Genomic DNA, 6,892 nt, shown 5'->3' with positions numbered 1-6,892 from the left:
GCCAATCTTCTGTTTTTTGTTTTTTGGGTTTTTTTCCCCTCCTGATTTTTCTCCCCAAATCCCCCCAGTACATAGTTGTCTATTTTAGTTGTGGGTCCTTCTAGTTGTGGCATGTGGGACGCCGCCTCCACATGGCCTGATGAGCGGTGCCCGGGATCTGAACCGGCAAAACCCTGGGCCGCCAAAGGGGAGCGTGTGAACTTAACCGTTCGGCCACGGGGCTGGCTCCATCCGGGGACTGTTTTATCACCTAATTTCACCTCGCAAAACTTCAAAGTTTCAAGTCATCAGAGAGATTTGGGAAGTTATTTTTATTTATTTAATTAATTAATTTATTTTTCCAGGAAGATGAGCCCTGAGCTAACACCTGCTGCCAATTCTCCTCTTTTTGCCGAGGGAGAGTGGTCCCGAGCTAACATCCGTGCCCATCCTCCTCCACTTGATAGGCGGGACGCCGACCACAGCGTGGCTTGCCAAGCGGTGCCACGTCCCCACCCTGGATCCGAACCGACGAACCTCTGGCCGACAAAACGGAACGTGCAAACTTAACCGCTGTGCCACCGGGCTGGCCCATCGGGAAGTTATTTTAAGGACACAGGCCATAAAATAGAATCACCGCTACAGGTTTATCGGAGTGACATCAGCATTCGTGATGGATTGAGTCGTCCCCTCTGTCTCTCCCCTCCAAGGGACAACCAAAGGGACATCTGTCGACCCACAAGGATTCCCTGCATGGCACAGCAGGATGCCTGAGAGATCCACGCAGCCCTACAGCGGCATGTCACATTCACACAGTCAAAATTCAATGACAGAGACAAAACGTTAAGGGCAGCGAGAGGGAAGAGAATAACTGGCCCAGGATCAACAGTGTGAAGAACACGGAGAAGACGGGTCCTCGATGCCGGGGTCTCCGGAGCAGCGATTTCATCAGAGGCCCGCGAACATCCACGATCTCCGGACCTCGTTTATGGCCGACGGCGTGTGTGGGTCCTTTGAAATCGACCAGGCTGCCGTCCGGGCCACTTTGGGACATCGTGTCCAGCTGCCCCGAGCGGTGGAGCTGCCGTTCGAGTGTAAGATGGGGCCCATCCGGGGGGCAGAGAATGGGGACGGGGAAAGGGAGGCAGTGGGAAGTCACGGAGTCTGAGGTGTTCGGAGGAGACCGACTCTTCTAAAGTGGAGGCGGTAGAAGGAGAGCAGCAGGATTTTTGGATTTTTGTTCCATCTGTGAGGTATTTGGGTCCGGAGGAGAGTGGGGCGGGGTGGGGGTGGGGGGGCGGTGAGGCTGAGGCGGGGCTGGTGTTTCCTTTCCGGGTCAGGTGAAAGAGCTCCTCCAGTGGAGGTTTTTGGACAAGGGGTCTGGTCTGTCAGGATGGGAGGCTGCGGGTCGAGCCACAGGGGAGTCTGTCGTAGCTCAGACTCGACCCTTTGAAGAAATAGAGAGAGGAGTTTTGCTCTGTCGCCGCAGCCGGCACCTCAGGAGCAACAACAGAAGGCTTCCTGAATGAGTGAAGGGGCAGGAGCCAGCGTGCCCCGTGCTTCTCTCAGCCCTGCGCCGGCAGGGAAGGAAGCAGGCAGGCAGGCAGGCCGGAAGGCCGCACGGCTACTCCTGTCCTACTGTCCTGTCCTACAGGGGCCCGGTGGTCCCTGTCCCGGCCCCGCCCCCGCTCTCCCCCTGACCCTCACAGCTCCCCAGCCCTCTTCTCAGCCAGAAAGGTGATGGGATGGGGGGGCGGTCCCAGAACAAGTTTCCTCTCATCCGCCATCATCTTGCCACCCTGACGACTTGGCCTGAGATCCGGCCTAGGCTGTACCTGTGCCTGGTTTTCCTGTGGACAAGGGGGCCGGTTCACCATTTCGGAGGAAACCCCTAGCCTTCCACTGCCCAGTCGGTGGGACTCACCAGCCAGGGAGGGGGGAGGAGGGAGGGGAGGTCAGGTCAATTCATTCCAACGGGCCTGGTGTCAGGGCTTCATTCAAGTGCAGAAAGCTCTCTCCCTTGGCCTCGGGCTTTTTTCCATTGAACGGCTTTCTTCAACTCCCTCACCCTTAGGCGCAGTCCGCAAAGGGCAGGGAGGCAAGGAGGGAAGATGTCATGGCAGGGTGGCTGTCTGAGAAACTCGCCTTGTCTGGGGCAGAAAGAGTGCCCCCCTCCTTTCCCTAACCCTACTAGACTGCTTGAGGATCACGGATGTGGAGGCTGACATCTTTCTTTACGTCTTCCTCGTGATATGGTGCTGGGCGGGATGGTGGGGGGGGGGGGGGGGGGGGCGTGGGGAAGGGGAATGAGTCCAAGGGGGATGCCAAACAGGCGACCTCGGTGTGTTCCAGTTCATAGGACAAACACAAGGCTTGGAGTCTCCAGGGCCCAGGGAGTCCTGGCAGGGGATGGTTTGGCTCATCCATGAGCCCTGCGTTATGGGCCCAGCAAGCAAACTCCTAACTGGCAACCCGCTGCTCTAGGCATGTGTGGGTTTTTTTATCATTCACCTTCAAGTTCGCACAAGATGGGTCCGTGTTCCCCGCCCCGGTTTCCCATGGGAAATCCTCCGTCTCTTTCCACGGACTCACTGGGGACTTCACACAGCGCCTGCCTCCTCCCCCTTAAGAAGGAAGGAAGGAAGGAAGGGGCTGACCCCGTGGCCCAGCGGTTGAGTTCCCACGCTCCGCTTCAGCGGGCCCGGGGTTTCGAAGGTTCGCATCCTGGGCACGGACACGGCACCGCTCATCAAGCCATGCTGAGGTGGCGTCCCACACGGCATAACCAGAGGGACCCGCAAAGAGAATATACAACTAGGTACTGGGGTGCTTTGGGGAGAAGAAGAAGAAGGAAGAATAAAAAGAAAAGAAAAGACTGGCAATGAGCTCGGGTGCCAATCTTTAAAAAATAAAAAAGAGGAAGGAAGATGGACAAACAGGAACGAATCCCACTGACAGCACCTCCAAATGGCGGGGGGTGGGGCGTGGGGGGGTGGGGAGTGGCATCATTGGGCCAATTGTGACTCTAAGTCGTGATCCTGGGGTTGTTTTATTTAATTGATTTATTATTCTATTTTTGAGGAAGATGAGCCCTGAGCTAACATCAGCCGCCAATCCTCCTCTTTTGGCCGAGGAAGACTGGCCCTGAGCCGACATCCGTGCCCATCCTCCTCTACTTTCCAGGTGGGACACCTGCCACAGCGTGGCTCACCAAGTGGTGCCAGGTCCACTCCCGGGATCTGGACCGGCGAACCCCGGGCCGCCGGAGCGGAACACACGAACTTCACCGCCGCGCCACCAGGCGGGCCCCCGGGGTTGTTTTAAAAATCCGATAAGGGGCTGGCCCCATGGCCGAGTGGTTAAGTTCGCGCACTCCGCTGCAGGCGGCCCAGTGTTTCGTTGGTTCGAATCCTGGGCGCAGACATGACACTGCTCATCAAACCACGCTGAGGCAGCGTCCCACATACCACAACTAGAAGGACCCACAACGAAGAACATACAACGATGTACTGGGGGGCTTTGGGGAGAAAAAGGAAAAAAAATAAAATCTTTAAAAATCCAATAAAACTTTGAGTGAAGACGAGGAAGATGTGAAACGTATCTCACGCCTCCAAGCTGAGCCTTCCATTTAGGAAGGGTGACGAGGACCCTTTGTAAGCGATGTCGCTTTTTAAGCACCATTCTAAACAACAGAACAGAACCCCTTCTCCTTGACCCGGAGTGAGAAGGCTCCTGGGTGTGTCAGAGAGGGTCACATCCTCTGCAGCACGAACGAACCACGAGAAAGACTTTCTTCCTCTCCAGGGGACTAAAAGTCGCCGACGGCAGCGGGCGTAGGTGCTATCCTTCTGGTCCAGGAAAGGCAGGGAGAACTTCAGCCGTGAAGAGAAGAAGGTCTTCCTCGCTCCCCGTTGCGGGAGGGCCCCTTTGGCATGGGAGTTTTGTCTCCTGATTTCAAGTCAGGAAGAAAAGGGAGAGAGAGAGGTCGTGCCAGGTCAGTCTGAGGGCGACCTCCTCTGGTTTCCTCCCTTCCCAGGGAAGGCCATTCGCTCTTTCTTCTAGAAAAAGCTCCCAAAGCACCACCGCCCAGGATGGTAGACCTACGCCCATTGTCCCTCCTTTCCCAATCATTTCTACAGCGACAGAGGGACAGAGGGACAGAGGCCCCACCCCCATCCCCATCCCCACCCCAACCCCGTAGCCTGCCTCCTTGATGGCCAAAGGAGCTGCCTCTGAGAATGGAACGGGGCTTGGAAACCTTCTAGAGGGGTGACTCTGACCTGCCTGCCTGCTGGGAAAAGCACCACGCTGTCCATCGGACTGCTCTTTTGGGCAAATGTAGGTGTGCCACGTAGCGATCGACAGCTATGGCGGGGGGCAGGGGGGCGTGGTGGTGCCCAAGATCCACGACACGTGACCGCTGCAGAGCACGAGAGCCCTAAGACCTTGAGGGAGATGGGGTGGTGCGTGAATCTTTTTGGAACGAGAACAACAAGAAATGCTGACGGGGACGTGTTCTCCTCGCGAGAACACACCAACGCCTCACACGGTGTCTGACCCAGGGTGCCTCTGACTTTTGTCATCAGAGACGATCCTCTCGACCGCCTCTCACGCTTTTGGGAAAAGGAGACAGGGACTTGGTAGCACGGGGAAAGCAATCCATCCTTCCTTCCTTTCCGTCTTCACGGCTTCTTCTCGTGGAAAACGAGGAAGCCGTCTGGAGGAACGGAACACTGACCCTGGCCAAAGCGTGGCCCAGCCTGAGCCTCCAAAACCTACTGCTAAGTGAGAGGTGCCAGACATACAAGGCGACCTACGTTGCGATTCCACGGAGAGGAACCTGACCTGAACGCCTCCCCATCGCCCGCCCCCGCGATGCTGATCCGTTCAGCCGATGAGGAGGCCGGTTGTTGGGCGCCACCTGCTGCCCGGCATCCGCTTATATAGTGTTCAAGGAGGTCGACCAGGTGGCCCGGCCGGGATTGGGGGGGGGGGGGGGGGGCGGGGGCGGGTAGGGGGAGAGGAGAGCTAGAACGGTCCAACCCTAGAGGGCGAGAGCAGATGGCAGCGGTGGTCGTGGGGGGGGGGGCGCAGATCGGGAGTGGGGCTGTTTTTTCTTTCGGAGGGAGGGGATGGAAACGGAAACCTTCTGGAAATAGATAGCGGTGATGGATGCGCCACCTTGGGGAGAGACTCCCGAAGGCCACTGGCTTGTGCCCCGTGGAAAGGATGGATTCGGTGGGATGGGAATTCTATCTCCATGTAGAGCGTGTGGTAAACAACGAGGTAGGTGGGTGGGTGGCCAGACGGCCAGTCGGTAGGTCAGTCTACCTCCCTGCCTCGCCTCCACCTAGACGTCCACACACAGAGACCTACGAGGGAGGAAGGGAGGGAGAGAGACAAGACCGACAAAGGCGGAGGCCGAGGCAGTGAGTCAGTGATCGACCCTGGCCATAGGGATTCCTCGGAGGGCGTCTCTTGGTTCCCCAAATGAAGAATGTCTGTGGAGATCGAGAAAGATCACCCACCTAGGAGAACCAGAACGACTTCCTCACCAGCAAGAGAGCCGCTGGGCCCCTGCCGCCCCTGCCACCGCCACCCCTACCCCTTGCCTTTGACAGAGACTCCAACGAAAGGCAGGCAGACGAGTGGGAGAGTCATGTGGTGGTGTCCCCCAAAGAAGATCGGTCCATGCCGACTAGCGGTCGTCGGCGTGTGGAAAAGCCAGAGGCGGGCTAACTAGAAGGAGGGCGTCCCTGTGGGAAGGGGCTAGGGTGTGAGGGAGAGAGGCCTATTTCTCTTCCTCTCTGGGTCCCAAGTCAGAAGCCCAGAGGAGGAAAGCCGTCCGTTCCGTTCCGACTCGGACGGTTCGGGGCCGATCCCCGCGGCGGCGCGGTCGGGGCTTTCTGGACCAGAACCCCTCTCTCCGTCGCCTTTCAACCACACGCTTTAGAGGCCAAGAGAAACTGGATCGGGTCTCCCTGTCTCTCACCCTAGAAAACAAGGGCCGGGGGCCGAGCCAGTGGACGAGCGGTCAAATACGCGCCCCCCCACCCGCGCTTCGACGGCCCAGGTTTTCACCGGTTCGGATCCTGGGCGCAGCCCCAGACCCAGCATCGCTCTTCAAGCCACGCCGAGGCGGCGTCCCACATAGCAGAAACCCGAAAGACCTACCACTGGAACCTACAACTGTGGACGGGACCGGGTGGGGGTGGGGGGCGGCGGGGCCCCGGGGCGGCTTTGGGGAGAAGGAAGAAAGAAAAAATTAAACAACACAAGGACGTGTCATTGTGATAGTTCTTTCCACCTCCATACATATGTTAACATGACCCAAGTTTTCCGACCTCCATTTGGATGTATGTTAACTAAATGGACAAGCTATTCAAAGGACTCCTCTAAAAGTCCACGTTCTTCTTTCTAAATGATAATGAAAATCATCGTCACAACCACTATTCCGACCCTCCATGTCCAGATGGCCTCCCGCCCCGCCCCCATCCCCAACTCCCGCCCAGCCCCGCCCCCCCACCGGCATTCTCCCCGCCCACCTTCCCCTCTCCATTCCACCGCCCCCCCCCACACCTCCCCCCTCCCCAATCCCGGCCGGGCCACCTGGTCGACCTCCTTGAACACTATATAAGCGGATGCCGGGCAGCAGGTGGCGCCCAACAACCAGCCTCCTCATCGGCCTGACGGATCAGCATCGCGGGGGCGGGCGATGGGGAGGCGTTCAGGTCAGGTCGGGGGAGGGAGGATGCAGCGCCGGCCGGCCTGGTGTGTGGCCTGGTCCCGATCCACCCCGTGTCTCGTTTCACGGGCCGGGGCGAGCACAGGCGGAGAGGCCGACTCGGTCACGGAAAGAGGCCTTGGGAAGGTTTTGGCGAACGTCCCTGTCCCAGGGATGTCTGCCGACTAG

Source organism: Equus quagga, chromosome 2, assembly GCF_021613505.1.
Source record: "Equus quagga isolate Etosha38 chromosome 2, UCLA_HA_Equagga_1.0, whole genome shotgun sequence".
NCBI classification, from domain to species: domain Eukaryota; kingdom Metazoa; phylum Chordata; class Mammalia; order Perissodactyla; family Equidae; genus Equus; species Equus quagga.
The sequence above is the reverse complement of the archived record's forward strand: the minus strand, read 5'-3'. Positions refer to the sequence as shown.